This window comes from Vipera berus (assembly GCF_964194415.1).
Source record: "Vipera berus genome assembly, chromosome: 1".
NCBI classification, from domain to species: Eukaryota; Metazoa; Chordata; class Lepidosauria; order Squamata; family Viperidae; genus Vipera; species Vipera berus.
In genome coordinates this window covers 77,776,188-77,792,352 of record NC_138202.1, presented here as the reverse complement: position 1 = coordinate 77,792,352, position 16,165 = coordinate 77,776,188, and positions in this window count along the sequence as shown.

Sequence of the window (16,165 nt, the reverse complement as noted above, 5' to 3'; positions counted from 1 at the left end):
CTATTACAGCTGTTCCAGGATCAGGTAAAAGGATTTAAAAGCAGAGCCACAAAAATTATGGAAAAGGCCCCCACAATTTAAATTTTCATATGGGTTGCTAAGAAGGAAACTGAGACACCAATATCCCCCAGAGACTTCATACAATTTTCTCTTCATGGACACATTATGCTTAGTGAAGCTGCACAACAGCTGTTCAGATTTGTACAACAGGAGCAAGTCAGGCTCACAAGAACCAGGAAGACATGTAGAATTACCTCTGAGCACTCTCCTTTGTTGTCCCTCATCGATAGAAAGAAGTCTTGCCTAACTAAAGCAGCTACTTAATGGAGAATGGCTAGGGAGGAGCCATCTTAACTCTCTTTTTCCCAACCACACTATCTAAACTTTGCTGTCTCTTTGCTTGTGGAAGGCAGCCCCTCCCTCCTGGAAATCCAGACTACATTCCATCACAGATATTGACAGGTCTGTGCTGATAAGGCAGGGAGCACCAGAACTATTATTTCTAGCATATTCTAGGCCATGGATCTATCTTTGTGGCAATAGGATGTCAGTCTTCATTGCAGATATATCACCATGATGATGTCTGGGTGACACTAAATATCTCTAGTGAAGGACTGAGCCAAATGCACACAAAGACCAAACAACTCTAACAGCAGCTCAGACGGCCTTGACTGTATAATAATTTTTATGTTGTATTACTTCAAGTGGGCAATGACTATTGTTACAATACATAAAGAGTGCCAAAGAGAAGGACTACTTGTCTCAGCATTATTATATGCTGTTATGATAAGCCATGAGGTGTGACTATCAGCTTCCCTTCAGATTTGTAGTGCAAGGCTCTTTCTGTTCAAGGGAAGCAGAGAAAATGTGGCTGTCATTCTTATGTCTACTTTTTAATGGTATGAATATAGAGGTGAAAAAAACACTGAGGGATAACTGACTCTTACCTTTTTTGCTTAGGTGGTGGCTGGTTCAATTATCAACTTGCTAGAGCAATAAACTGTGATTTTAGCAGAAAAAAGGAGCTGTAAGCAAAACCTATATTGATCAGATATGGGTTTGCATACAACTAAGTGAAGCTTAGGAACTGGCTTCACAAATCACTTTTCCAAGCTTCATGATTCACTTAACAACTGTGGCACAACTCACTTAAGCAATTGTGGTCGTAAGTCAATCGTAAATCGTAAATCTCATATGCAATCGACAGACACACATTTCTGAGTGATAATTGCATGAATCACTTCCTAATTATTGCTCTTTCATAATTATTACTTTTTAATAACTTATTGATGTCAAGCAACAGTGCAGAAGAAAGTAAGTCCAATTGCAACTAAGGAGTTTGAACCTGAAAGTAAGTTTCATTGACTTTAATAAGACAGCTATTTTGAGAAGGCTTGAATAGAGATGCTATAAATGAAGAACTTATTTCACACTGTTTGGACGTTCATATTATTTCACCTGCCTCACCTCAATCTGTGGTGCTATACTTGCAATGAACTACATGAAACACATCATCGCTCTGTACTGTATTCATCAAGTGATGTGCATGGATGTCTAGGTAACTGGGGTTAATCACATTCTGGATAATAATAATGTGTTTGTTCTGCATATAATAGAAAGAAACTGCCTTCTTCGTATACAAGTTGCAGTATTACATGTGCACATCTGATATGGAGGGGAAGGTTACTGGCAGGACCACAAAGCCCAATTCCTTTTCTACTACCATATCCTAACACCACAAAGATGTACTATATGTATTTAACCAAAAAATGGTGAGACTAGAAATTATATGGGTCAAAGTGATTTTTCCCTCATATTAATTACTTTCTGTACAGGAAGCACCATGTAAGTATTAATATGGAAACTAATCAAAGAGAGAAGAAAACTAGAACTAAGGAGAAATTTTCTGACAGTTAGAACAATTAATCAGTGGAACATCCTGTTTCCAGAAGCTGTGAATGCTCCAACACTGGAAGTTTTTAAGAAGAGACTGGACAAACATTTGTCTGAAATGGTATAGGGTTTCCTGCCTGAGCAGGGGGTTGGACTAGATGACCTCCAAGGTCTCTTCCAACTCTATTGTTGTTGTTCCTACTATGGGCAGCTATAAAACAATTTTTAAGTGAGATAGTTGAGAAGTGAAATTAATATAATTGCGGTTCTGTTCTTCCGAGAATATACCGGTAAACGTATTTGTTTACTTTTAGCTTTGCAGCTAAAAAGAGGTGTGGGGGGGTATAGCTTTTCCTGGCTTATTATAGCTGAACAGAACTCATTCTAAAGAAAATGGAGCAATTTTGTGAATGGCATAAAATGCCAACAATTATTCAGCTGTGAAAGCATTGTGTTAGCCTTAGAACTGGAAGGTCTCCATTCAAAGTCCAGTTAACAGTTATTACTCCTCATCCTTCATTAACTAATAAAATGGAAACGTCCATGATGCGTGCAGCTTCGAATCTGGAGCGGAGCATGGTCTTTATTTACTTAAAATATTTTTACATAGCCCATTTATTTATTAAAGTTGTTGGGGGGCCCTCTCACCACGAAGTGACTCAGGGTGGCTTACAATGTTAAAAAGAATAAAACAATACATCAACACATAAGAGTAAAACACTATAAAAATATAAGTTATCAGTTATAACTAAAAATGTGAAAGAAAGGAGTAGAATAGGCAGCGGAGGGGAGAGAGGGGGACCTGTTATTAATCTATCAACCACCTCCGGTGTGATGTTTCCCTTGTTGGAGGCTCAGGCCAATTGGTAGAACCAGGTCTTCAAGCTGTTATGGAAAGTCAGAAAGCTGGGAGCCAACCTCACTCCAGAGGGCAAGATGTTTCAAAGGGAAGGAGATATTCCTGGGCCCTACTACCTGCAATTCCTTGGCTGACAGAGCCACAGCATGCCTTCTGTTATGACAAATATTTTCAAAGAAGCTAACAATACATGAATAACAGACTTCTGTCTGAAGAAAATTCTATTATGTCTAATCTTATTCCATGGTAAATTTAGGATTGCAATTTAAGGAATCAGGAATTCAACTGCATTCAAGACTCAAGAGAAGCAGTCTTCCCGAAACAAGTGCACTCTAGATGTGTTGGCCAGAGGTATATTGGCTGACAATTACAACAGTTAAAAATTCAATACAACTTGAAAACTATAAAGCTAAAGAAGGTTTCATAACCTTGTCTATCTGTATGTCTCTGTCTGTCTGTCTGTCTGTCTGTCTGTCTGTCTATCTATCTATTTTATATAGCCATCCATCTCACCAAAAAGCAACTCTGGGTGATGTACAACAACGCTAAAACAATGAATAAATAAATACTTAAATACATACCTGTTTTTTCCATAGAACTAGAAAAGTGATAGAAAAGATCAACCAAAATTACTAATTCACATATCTTCACTTTCTCATATAGTACATGAAGAAAGACTAAGCATTATCAGTTCTGAATTGTGGAATAATAGTGAGATGTGGTTTTATCCTTTCCATGACTACATATTGAATATTTAATATTCAAATTAGTATAAATATTTATAAATATAAATATTATTATAAATGTTGAAACTAATCAAGGAGAGAAGCAAGCTGGAATTAAGGAGAAACTTCCTAACGGTGAGGACAATTAACCAGTGGAACAGCTTGCCTCCAGATGTTGTGAGTGCTTCATCACTGAGTGAGTGCTTCATCACTCCAGTCTTTAAGAAAAGACTGGAGAGTCACTTGTCTGAAATGGTATAGGCAGTGGTGGGATTCAAATATACGAACAACTGGTTCTCTGTGTGGATGCCACTTCTGGAAGTCCATTCTGGGACTGGGCAACAAAAAATTAGCTATAACTACTGCCAAAGTGGTGCGAACTGGCTGAATTCCACCACTGGATATAGAGTCTCCTGCTTGAGCAGGGGGCTGGATGAGAAGACCTCCAAGGTCCCTTCCAGCTCAGTTCTGATTGATTGATTGACTGATTGATATGCCCTCTCTAATAAAAAGAAATGTACACTTTTCCCCCTCCTGCAGGTTTTTACAGAATCATGTTAATCAAAGTATCACACTTGCTTAATTGACATTCAGCTTTCCTAATACCTAAATATCTCCAGATAAAGTTAGGTTGCAATTTCTCATCTTCTAAAGCCATGCTAAGGCTAGATGATGATGATGATGATGAGGAGGAGGAGGAGGAGGAAGAGGATTGTGATGATGGCGATGATTATGATAGACTGTGTTGTGCAACAATTCTGGAAGCACTAGGCTGTGGGGAAGCTTGTCAAATATCTGTGCAACAATGGAGTCATGAATCAATAACAGTATTATTTATTATTATTTGGATTTATATACCGCCCCTCTCCCGAAGGACTCAGGGCGGTGTACAGGGCAATTAAAACACTATATACAACACATAATATATAAAAATTAAAATAAATTAAACCAAGTAGCCCTAAACAATAAAACCCGTTCTAAAATGTAAAATTTAAAATTTAAAATCTAAAATCCCAGTCCCTCAGTCCAGGCCGGCAAGTTCAAATAGCCAAGTCTTCAGATCGCAGCAGAAAGAGCGAAGGTCGGGAGCCATCCGGAGCTCAACAGGGAGCTGATTCCAGAGGGCAGGCGCGCCCACAGAGATTGTATGGCAGTCCTCATACAATCATGCTAAAGGCTGGCAAGACTGCACAAAAATGGAAAGACTCTGAAATACACACAATGGAGGAATTGTTGGTTACGATGACAGAACTATTTAGATGGCAAAATTAATTTGTTTGATTAGTGAAAGATCAACAACTACATTTATCATTGACTGGAAACTCCTTATGAAGCTTTTGCTAAAAAAAAGAGAAAGAAAAAATGAACTTGTGATTTATGAGTTTTAAGATTAAAAAGAGCAGCTTATTGGAAAAAATGAAATAATGATGTAACCTTAGAGAGGGAGGGTGTATTATAAATGCAATTACATTATAACCACTGTGGAAAAAAGATTGGAAGCCGCTTCCTTATATATTTTTTCTTTTTTCTTTTTCTTTTCTATTTTTATTTCTTTTTAAATTTTCTTTCTTACTTATTTACTAATATGTCTTATTTTCCTTGTTTCTTTTCTAAAATTTCTCTTGTTTTTATCTTGTTAAAAAAATTTCCTCAATAAAATTATATTTAAAAAAAAACACAATTATGCTCAAAAGATACCATGCAAAGACAGTTTAATTTCTTGAGAGTAAGATGTGGTAGTCCCACAAGAGTTTGAACATAATCTCCATCATTGTTGTACCCATATGTTCACACAATGTCTAGTGTCACTTGTGATTACCAAATACATATTTTATGTCACTTTTAGTGGAGAAAAAATATTTGACTAGATTAGAGAGTGAACTCTCTGCTCACCTCTTGCAGGGAGCTGCAGGTCATGAGACCTGAAGAAAGGTTTGAAATGAGGAATTCTCAGTACACAGAACCACAATTCTCAAGATTCTTCAAAGAAAACTGTGACAATCCCAATATTCTAAGATTATTAACGGTTTGACTCATGCAGCTATATCCTAAGTATACCGAAGACTTGAGGATGTCACTGTTAAAAACATTCGCTTCTTCAGATTGCTAAGGAAGTATTGTAAATACGTGTAAACCACATGTAGAGCCACATGTGGAATGCCAATGCCAATCAGAACAGACCATTAGCACTGTAGTAAACTGCATAAGTAACTTTATTTACTGGAGCAGATTGTGCAAAGTCCAGCAGAAGCACTAGCATTGCATGGCTAAGACTTTCAAGTAGTGCTTCAGACATTACATTCCTGAAAGCAGCAGGGATTTTTTTTCCCTACAGACAAAGCACTCTTTCTACCTATTTTACTGCTGTTAGCAATCCTCTTATTTCAGCCCCTCACCCAGTGCCACATACATTCTAGACCATATACTTCTGGTCACACCATCTCCCCTGAGAGTGTAAGGCTTGTTTTCTTTCAGCTTCAGCTTCCGGTATTCAAGCAGGTGGTTGCGCTTCTAGGAGAAAGCAAAGCCTTCTTGCTTAAAATTGATTCCTGCTCTTGACGGGGTTTTGAAGATCCCTTTTCTTGGAGGACATGCTACTAGCTTTGTGGGAAGTAGCTTAGGTTGCCATCACTGCCAGAGTGTCATGCATGTTGGTGTTGGGGTCAGCGGCATTAGAGTAAGTGGCCTTTTCTTCTAGGCAGAGTTTCAGCCTTCTGAAGATATCGGGGAAGAGCATCCCCAGTGATTTACTCTTTGTGCTCCTAATCAAAGCAAAATGGCGAGGGTCCGGGATATTTGAGGGAACACCTGCTGCCAGCATCAAGCTCCCTTCGTCCAGTGCACTCCCACAGGGAGGGTCTTCTCAGGGTGCCGCCGGTTAAAGATTGCCGGCGGGTAACACCCAGGGGGAGGGCCTTCTCAGTGGGCGCACCTGCCCTTTGGAACCAGCTGCCCGCGGAACTTAGGACTGCCCCCAACCTCTGTTCATTCCGCCGGGACCTAAAGACCTGGCTCTTCGAGTTCTCTGGCCCAGGCTGAGAATTTTTTAATTTTTAATTTTAACTGGGTTTTTATTTTTTGTCAGGGTTTCATTTAATCTTTTTTAATTTTGTTTTAACTTTTGTATTGATTTTCTTTTAAATACCCTGTAAACCGCCCTGAGTCCTTCGGGAAAGGGCGGTATATAAATCTAAATAAATAAATAAAATAAATAATAAAAAGTGGATGGCACAGCACATACACGGATTTTGCCAAGGTTGTGCTGATGTTACTGGCATGAAACATAGATGTCCAATCAAAGCTACTGCAATGCTAGGGGGCACACTCATAAATGCTGATCCAGAAACAGAAGTGAAGAACACTTAGATCCATGCTGGCCTTTTCCATGAGAAAAAGAAATGCATAGTGAAATAAATACGTTTATTAAGATTGACCAAATGTACACAAAAGGATGTACAAACATTTAAGCATCAAAGAGTTCTCAGCAACTGCATTAGTGGGGAGAGGGGAAGGACAGGAGAAAATGAGGACATCAGACTGATCACCATGGAACCAACTTGATCCTCAGTGCAGGCCTCTGCTTCAGGAGGGAGGGTTTGGTTGGAATCTGCCTACTTACAAGTCTCAGTTAATTAGTCTATATATGATTATAGTAATTCTATTCTAAAATAGAATAGTTTACTTGGGAGTGCTGATACCAATCTTGCAAGTCTGAAGGCACAAACTTCCTTCTTCTAATTTTTAGAATGGGTCATTCCTAAGTTTCTGTCTCTGACCATTAAGCAACTGTGGGCTCCTGCCTCTCTTATCTGATTGCTTCCTAGGCAGCATCTCTTCCCCTTTTTCTCCAAGTCATTCATACATTCCATTATTCTGTTCCTGGTGATTTAAGCAATACTGGCTAGGAGGGCCCGAATGGGAACAACAGGCTTCAGCTGAACACCCTGGCAAGACTGAGCAGTTCTGGGTTTGGGGACCCTCTGGGTCAAATACTATGCCATGGAGTTGCACTGCTCCAAAGAGGCTCTACGCACAATTTGCAACCTTGAAGAGCAGGTGGCAGTTGTGGCTAAGAGGGCTTTTGCACAGTGTGCCAGTTACACCTGTTCCTGGGCTGGGAGGTTATGCTCACAGTCATTCATGCTCTGGTCAGCTCCCAAATGAATTGTTGTGATGCTCTCTACATTGGGCTGCCTCTGAAAAGTATCCAGAAGCTTCAGCTGGTGCAAAATGCAGCGGCCCGGACACTTATTTGTGCCCCTAGAATAGCATAAATTATATTTCTCCTCCACAAGTTTGCTTCTAGATCTAGTTGAAGATTCTGGTTTTGACCTTCCTGGCATAGGGTCAGGTTATCTTCACCCTATTATGCCTGCCCATCCCATCAGGACTGTCAGAAAAAATATACTGCAAGTCCTGTCTGTGAAAGAGTTTCAACAGGAGGCAGGCCTTTTTTTACAGAACGCCCACCTTGCAGAACATCTCCCCCGCCCCCCCCCCAGGTGAGATTGACCCATCACAGTGAGTCCTACAATGGATGAATGGCTACAAAGGTTGATTAAGTTAGCAGAGATGGCCAAATTGACTGATCTGATTGAAGAAAAGAACACAATTAACTTTGTTTCTACTTGGTAACCACTTTGGGACTTTTCCACTCTGAGGTGGGAAAAAATGAAACTTTGATTTTGGGTTTTGCTGATTAGATAGGTTTGTTGTTATAGAAATGGCTAGTTTGTATTATTATATAAAGGTAAAAAGTTGAGGTTGATGCTATTACCTTATTCTACAGCACCAAAAGGAGTCGGAAGTCAAAGCTTTTTTTTTCTCTCTCTCTCTTTGCCCTACACTTTCACCTTTCCCCTTTCCTCCCTTATTTTCATATTATTTTCTTTTCTATTTTTGTTTTTAATATCAATAAATGTTTGAATAAAAGTTTTTAACATATGGATTTTATGATTGTTTTTTATTGTAAGCTACCTAGAGTTATTTTATTGTGGACATCATGAGAAAAAAATAATAAAATAAAATAAATAAAATAAAATAAATAAAATAATAAAATAAAATAAAATAAAATAATAAAATAAAATAAAATAAATAAAATAAAATAAAATAAAATAAAAAAATAAAATAAAACAAAATAAAATAAAATAATAAAATAAAATAAAATAAAATAAAATAAAATAAAATAATAAAATAAAATAAAATAAAATAAAATAAAATAAAATAAAATAAAATAATAAAATAATAAAGTTTTGATTGGAGTAAGACAGAGGTCTCCAACCCTTCTGGGCTCGCGGACTGGAGGGAAGGAGAGCAGCTTCAAAATTGGTGCATGCATATGCACATGCACAAGGGGTCACACGCACTGACATGACACTAGCAGCCCTGTCCACACCTGTGGCATGCACTGGTGTCATGTGCATGTGTGAATGGCTATGCCCCCTGTGGTGGCTAGCGGTCCCATTCACGCATGCACAAATGGGCCACACCCACCCTACACTAGTATCCCCATTCGTGCTCGTGTGCATGTGCAAACAGGGCTATGGGTGCAAGTAAGTGGAGGGAATGCACGCCCATGCATGTGCGCACCACCAGCCATTTCCGCGGCTCGCAGACCCCTGGAGTAAGAGATCTGCCTGTATTAGATCATATTGTCTGAGGAAGTAAATGAATACCTTTATATTATAGAAAGATGTGACCTGTTTAGAATTGCCAGCTTTTCAACAGCTTTTCCTTCTGATGCTTTGACATCTACTCTGCTCTCTTAATGTCCTGAAGTGGTATGAAATCATGCTATTCTAAATCTTTCTGCCCACAGTGTCATTTTACTGCTTGCTCCAAATGGGCCACTATGCTTCTTGACCATACAGTTTAACATTCAACATTTTAGGACCCATGATAGGTGGTTTATTTAGTTTACTCAACATTATCCACCACATGAAAAAAATGCTTTCAGTTGGCAGTCACAATGTTCTGTTTGCTCTGTGCACTGGATTTTTTTTTCTTTTTCTTTTTCCTTTCAAGTCATACCTTCCAATTAAATTTATTTTTCTTACTTGTAATTATGCATTGATCAATGCATCATTGGATAAGCCTTAGGAGACATGGTAGCTCAGTGGTTAAAATGCAGTATTGCAGGCTAATTCTGCTTATTGCCAGCAGTTTGATTCTCACCAGCTCAAGGTTGATTCAGCCTTCCTTCCTTCTGAGGTTGGTCAAATTAAGACCCAGATTGTTGGGGGCAATATGCTGACTCTGTAAACCACATAGAGAAGCCTGTAAAGCACTGTGAAGCAGTATATAAGTCTAAGTGCTATTGCTATCACTATATAAATCTTAAAAAATGGAAGCTTTGCAGGCTCACCCACCACTTGCGTGGACCAGTTCTCAATGGGCCATAGATCAGTACCGGTCCACAGTCCAGAGATTGGGGGCCCCTGGCCTAGATGATACACTCTTAGTCATGTTGTATATACATGAAGCAAGGCAACCAGACATGTTGTTTGAGCAATGTCCTTCTCTTTGAGCAGGCTTAGTTAATGCCAATATAGCTGCTCATAATGGGTGAGACTGCCAACTCTCGAGTAGCCTGGCTGACCAGCATTGTTCCTGTCACCTCTCAGCCTTGTGCATACTTGGATTGGGGGGAGGAGGTAGCTCCTCATCATCATCCATGCATGTATGTTGAATACAGTTGTATAATATTCAACTGTTAAATGAATTCATGACACACTCAGGGACTGCTCATAAATCACATCAGCCTGCAAGGTCTGTAGGAATGACCTTGGGAGACAGAAGTAAGAGCCGCAACCAGGTCTGACAAGATGCAGCTTAGCTTGCAACAGGAATGTGGGCATGGCAAACATTACAGAGAGACTCTTTCTAGATTTTTGGGCTGTAAAAGGAATGGAGGAAAAATCTGCTTTCAGACTTGTGGAAAGGAGGGAGAAATGCAAAGTCCCATATCTAGGGGAAAATAAGAAAGATACAAATATAGTATTGTGGAGATATGGCTTAGCAGTAGAACATATGAAAAAGATCTGGGGATTTTTGTTGATCAGAAGCTGAACATGAATTAACAGTGTAAGAGCAAATGTTATTCTGGGGTGCATTAGCCGGACCATGGAGTTCAATTCATGAAGTAATGATCCTACTCTATTCTACTTTGGTTGGGCCTAGCTCAAATGTAGGCACTGCAAAGTCTGACTACAGACTAAAAAAGGATATTGACATGTTGGAACAAGTTCAGAGAATGACTACCAAGAAGGTAAGCGCAATAGAAACGAGTTCTTGGGAGGAATAGTTAAAAGATTGGATACATTTAGCCTACAAAAGATAGAACTGAGTGAAAATATGACAACATATTATAAAGAGAATAAGTGGACTTCTTCTCTATTAGCCTGGAAAGCAGAATCAAAACCAGGGCATCGAAACTACAGGAAAGTTGTTTAGTGGGAATTTCCAGACAATAATTACTGTGGATTACTGGAATAACTTGCAACATCAAGTGGTATATTCATTAAAGGTCTTCAAACATAAACTGGATAGCCAGCTGTCTGAAATGACATTAGTAGATGCTGTGCTGAACAGGAAGTTGGTCTAGAAAGTCCCTTGCTTCTGTGGATCTGTGACTATATAAAATATGCTCTGTTTTATCTGTTGGAAAATTACTGAATAATTTCCAGTTTAGTTTGTATCCAGCACACTACACATCAATTCCTATATGCAGATCACAGCATGCACACACAGCATTCTATTCAGCTAGCAAAAAATATAGCTTGGTGGTTATTTATTTAAACTTCAACAAACATCAGAAGCAGTTAACTGGCAAAATGGGACAAAGGGCAGGCAGAAGAAGGGAGAGGCAAGACAAGAAAAAGGCAAGAAATAAGAAGAGCAGAAGACTTACCATCATCAAACAGTATTATTTGCATTTCAAAAAAAGTTAGAATTTCTAGGATCTAATGGAAACAATACTGTAGGTAATTAGCATGGAAACAGCTATTGGTTTCTTCAGTATTAACCCTTTATGAAAATAATAATTACAGAATAAAGATGGAAACTAGGATATCAGGTGATTCCTCCCCTATTCTGCACCATGAAGGAAACAAGTTGGTGAATGAGTATAACTGAATATAGCTGTTGTGTGTATGTTGGTATATCAGTTAGAACTGGCTGGGATTCATTGCTGGGCCTATATGACTTGTTCTACAAACAGCATATATTTTTTCTGATAGAGTTCATATCACAATCATGATGTATTGTCATTTCAAGGTAAATTAGCAAGTTAAATCCGTGAACATGTTATTTCTCATGGTCTCTTTAGCTCAAGAAGTTTTTTTTAGGTAACAGATGACTGGGTTTCATTACCATTAATAAGCAGTCCCCAAAAGAAATCAGAGAATGAAAATAGCAATAGCACTTAGACTTATGTACCACTTCATAGTGCGTTACAACCCTCTCTAAGCAGTTTATAGAGCCCACATATTGCCCCCAACAACCTGAATCCTCATATTAACAACCTCAGAAGGATGGAAGGCTGAGTCAATCTTGAGCTGGTTAGGATCAAACTCCTGGCAATGGGCAGAGTCAGCCTGCAAAACTGCATTCTAAGCACTGCACTACCATGGCTTCTAATATTGACAACAATGTTCTCACTCATCACGGGTATGCCCCAAGCTGGACTCTCAGAATTATGTTATTAGATTCATGCTTGTTGATAATCAATAGCTTATTTAACAATAGGGTTTTTTTTACACAGCTCACCCTTGAGTGGGTTTCTACATCATGCTAAGCTATAGGTCATGGTTTACAATCCACAATATCTGTTTTCAGACAGCTCAGTAAGCCAAAACCAAGTTAGCAGCCAGCTCAGTAAGCTAAAACCAAGCTAATTGCATTATAGCACAGTTCAATGTCTAAATCTGGCACTAACTGCCTTCAAATCTACTCTCCCTTTGACAGATTTTTAAAAGTAAACTTTCCATGTAATTCAATGCACTGAAAACTTCTGCTGAGTTGACTGTAAAACCTCACCTCTATACAGTTACTTTCTTGACATTTCTCAGCACTCAGTGCTCTCAGCACTCCTTCTATACTGAATTACAGCAACTCTCCACACTTTTGGAGTGCAACCATAAAAGTTGTTGTCCTCCGTGTCCACTTCCTATCCTGCTTCTATCCTATATGAACTAGTTGCCATATGGTTTGCGCTTGATCCGAGGATGTGTAAACTTTCCATGTAATTCAATGCACTAAAAACATCTGCTGAGTTGACTGTAAAACTTTACCTCTATACATTTTCTTTCTTGACATTTCTCAGCGGTCAGTGCTCTCAGCACTCCTTCTGCTGAATTACAGCAACTGTCCACCCTTTTAGTTACAGTACAACCATAAAAGTTGTTGTCCTCCATGTCCACTTCCTATCCTGCCTCTATTCTATATGAACTAATTGCCATATGGTTAAGATAAAATAAGATGAGATGAGATGAGACGAGATGAGATGAGATGAAATGAGATGAGATGAGATAAGATGATAAGATAAGATAAGATAAGATAAGATAAGATAAGATAAGATAAGATAAGATAAGATAAGATAAGATAAGATAATCTTTATTGTCATTTTTTTTTACTTTGGGCACAGTGGCACACATCAAAAATGAAATTTAGTTGCCCACTCTCAAAGTGAACACATACATGACACACACCTGAACATACTATATACAATATATGTATAGAACCACACCTCTACATATAAATATTAAACACTGTCCATCTTGAATTTATAATGGAAGGAGGAAGCTTAAGAGTTCACAAGTTTAATGCTGTATGGAATGAAACTATGGCTGAATCTGGATGTTCTCCTACGGATACCATGAAGCCTCCTCCCAGAAGGTTACAAGGAAAACAGGTTGTGAAGAGGATGTGTAGTGTCCCAGATAATCTTATGGACCCTGCTCAAGCAATGCTTCTGTGCTATGTCCTGGATGGGAGGGAGAGAACTGCCAATGATTTTTTTGGCCATCCTCAACACTCTCTGCACCGCCTTCCTGTCTGAAGCAGTGATACTTCTAAACCAGACTGTGATGCTGTATGACAGGATGCTCTCGATCATCCCTCTGTAGAAAGTGGTCAGGACAGGGGAAGGAAGATGTGCTTTTCTCATTTGACGCAGAAAATGCAGGCGCTGCTGTGCCCGCTTCACCAGTGTCTCACTGTTGAGCAACCAGTGAGCCTACTTGTTAACTGCACAGCCAGGAATTTGATGCTGGTAACCATCTCCACAGGGGACTGTAGCCAAGAAATTAAAAGACGCTTGCTCCTGGGGAGGAAAGCCATGGCAAATCTAGACAGCACACTAAAAAGCAGAGACATCACCCTGTCAACAAAAGTGCGTATAGTCAAGGCTATGGTCTTTCCAGTTGCAATGTATGGCAGTGAAAGTTGGACCATAAGAAAGGCTGAGCGCCAAAGAATTGAGGACTTTGAACTGTGGTGCTGGAGAAGACTCCTGCGAGTCCCTTGGACCGCAAGACGATCAAACCGGTCAGTCCTAGAGGAGATCAATCCTGACTGCTCTTTAGAAGGCCAGATCCTGAAGCTAAAACTCAAGTACTTTGGCCACCTAATGAGAAGGAAGGACTCACTGGAGAAGAGCCTAATGCTGGGAAAGATCGAGGGCAAGAGAAGAAGGGGACGACAGAGAATGAGGTGGCTGGATGGAGTCACTGAAGCAGTAGGCGTGAGCTTAAATGGACTCCAGAAGATGGTAGAGGACAGGAAGGCCTGGAGGAATGTTGTCCATAGGGTCGCGATGGGTCGGACACGACTTCGCAGCTAACAACAACAACAACAACAACAACAACCATCTCCACAGGTGAATCATTAATGCACAGACAAGTGTGGCTGTGCCTGCCTTTTCTGAAATTGACAATGATCTCTTTGGTTTTTCTGGTATTTAAAACTAGGCTGTTTTCCTTACACCAGTTCACCATCCCCTCAACCTCCTTGCAGTAAGCTTCCATCTTGTCATCATGAATAAGGCCCACTACTGTTGTATCATCTGCAAACTTCACTATATGGTTGGTGGCATACCTGGCACAACAATCATGGGTCAACAGGGTGAACAGCAGCGGACTTAGGACGCAGCCCTGAGGAGAACCTGTGCTCAAGAAAATGGTATTAGAGGTATTCGTTCCAACTCGCCTGTTGGTAAGAAAATCAAGAACCCAGTTACACAAAGGAGTGTTTAAGCCTAAAAGGCCCCATTTGTCTACTAGATGCTGGGAAATGATTGTGTTGAACGCTGAACCGAAGTCGACAAACAAGAAACGCACATGAGTAAACTTTCCGTGTTGGTGTACAACCATAAAATTTGTTGTCCTCCATGTCCACTTCCTATCCTGACTCTATCCTATATGAACTAATTGCCATATGGTTTGCGCTTGATCTGAGGATATGCAAACTTTCCGTGTAATTCAATGCACTAAAAACATCTCCTGAGTTGACTGTAAAACTTCACCTCTATACAGTTTATTTCTTGACATTTCTCAGCACTCCTTCTTTACTGCTGAATTACAGCAACTCTCCACCCTTTTAGAGTACAACCATAAAATTTGTTGTCCTCTTTGTCCACTTCCTATCCTGACTCTATCCTATATGAACTAGTTGCCATATGGTTTGCTCCTTATCTTAGGATGTGTACTCATCATAAACACTGTACCACTCAGGGCAGGATTTTATCCAATGGATTTGCTGCCATTGCTATTAAATGGACACCAGGCAGCAAGGAGAACCACCACCACTAAGTACAGTCCAGTGAGTCAGCCCGTTCTTAGCCTACTTGGCATCTCCAAGTTAAAATACTGAGATAGACAAAAGCAGCATGGGAATGCAAACATCTACAGAACCTAATGCTTGGGTCAAAATGATGAAAACTGTGTACTGCTGCTATGTTAGAAACTCCACCCCTTTTTTATATGCATGACTTCATGATATGCATATAAAAGGAGAAGAGCACCATGTTAGCATGATGTTACTTTTGTCATTTGCCCTTATACAGCCTGAAGTCACCTCACTATGGCAAGATATCAGGGCAGAAATGGGCACAGAGAGAATGGAAACAGATTCAGCAACTATGAAACAGATTCAGCAACTATGAAAGTTCCTTACAGTGGGAAAATTGAAATGACTACATTATTTTCTGGACAATCCAGTCTCTTTTTTTATGGGAAAGGAGGAGCACCAAAACTGACAAATACTGGGAAAGTGACCAATGAGCAGCTTAAGTTCAGTTAGACATTATTTTCTGGCTAATTCCATTAGTAAAATTGCAGGTTCAGGTTTTAAGGAAAAAACCAGTAATTTTAGATTTCTGTTTTGACTGTACACACTCCTATCCAGTGGTTGATTAATTTTCATTTGCTTGCAGATTTATCTCATTTCCAATTTTTGAATGCATGGCTTTGAAATTTAATTATCACCTGAAATCTGCAAACCTGCAAATTTTGCAAGGCATTTAACAAACTTTTTTTAAGAAAATGGAATTAGACTATACAAAAATGCATTTTTCCAATTGAAACAAAATACAAAAATTAAAGGCATTAGAGTAGTGAAAAAAAGCTGTACACTGGATGATGAGAAGTGGACATCCAACTAAATAACAATTTTATATCATTTTCAACAAACT